General features: G+C 27.7%; 1 pseudogene; it reads right to left on the minus strand.

Moving 5' to 3' along the window:
* LOC107644506 overlaps positions 1 to 1,009 on the minus strand; it is a 15,158-nt pseudogene that overhangs the window by 11,778 nt on the left and 2,371 nt on the right.

A 1,009-nucleotide genomic window follows, 5' to 3' on the forward strand; every position in this document is an offset into this window, starting at 1 on the left:
TCTTGGTAAATATAGTAAATTATTAATATTAATATTAACATGCATGTATATATATTTATTTATTACACTCCTCATCAATTGATTAACGTCTTAATAAGTAATAATAGATTTACCGAAACCCAAAACTTCCCCCACGATGGAATAGCCACTAATCCACCATGGTCAAGTATCCACTTTCTGGCTTTGGCCATTGGCTTGTCTTCATGATCTTCAAGTTTTTCTCCAAGTATTCTCAATGCAATGTAACTCAATCCTGATCCAAACATTGTACTGTGACCCAAAATATGGAATCCCCAGCCACCATCTTCGTTCTGTCTCACCATATATATTCAAAGCATCAATAACTAACTAATAATGATTGCGAGATAATTAACGATATTCTCCCTATGTTGTGTCACTTTTGTTTGAATATAATTGACTTTGTTGGATAATATATCAAGATTTGGAGACATTTAGAGCTGATCCAGTATAGAGACAACAAGATGAAATAACAATAAGATTGGGCTCATATTTGAATATTCACATAATGGTTGCATAGCATAGTGAAAATTAAACTTTTTGAGAACTATTCGGTCAATGAGAAAGTATATAAGTCAACTTTTGAAAAAAATAATTTTAAATTTATAATTTAAGATTTTAGATTAGATATTTATAATTTAAGGTATAAAATTTAATATAAATAAAATAATTAAAAAAAATAGTCATATTAATGATAAAAATTGATTCTCTATCATTATTCTTTTGATACATATATTTAAAAATAATATAGTAAATTTTGTACCTGATGGTTATACATGCAAATAGCGAATAATTTCCTTCTTATGTTCTGCTCCTAAAACAACATCCAAATGTCCTGTAATGTATAGTATCATTACCTGCACCACATACACTTATTTTTATCCACAATTAATATTAGTGATTAATATACTTCTTTTGTCACCGGCCGAGATTGCCAAAATGATAAATAATTATTGATCACAAAATATATTGTTATCTCTATTATAAAACT

This window comes from Arachis ipaensis, chromosome B05 (genome assembly GCF_000816755.2).
Source record: "Arachis ipaensis cultivar K30076 chromosome B05, Araip1.1, whole genome shotgun sequence".
NCBI lineage: Eukaryota > Viridiplantae > Streptophyta > Magnoliopsida > Fabales > Fabaceae > Arachis > Arachis ipaensis.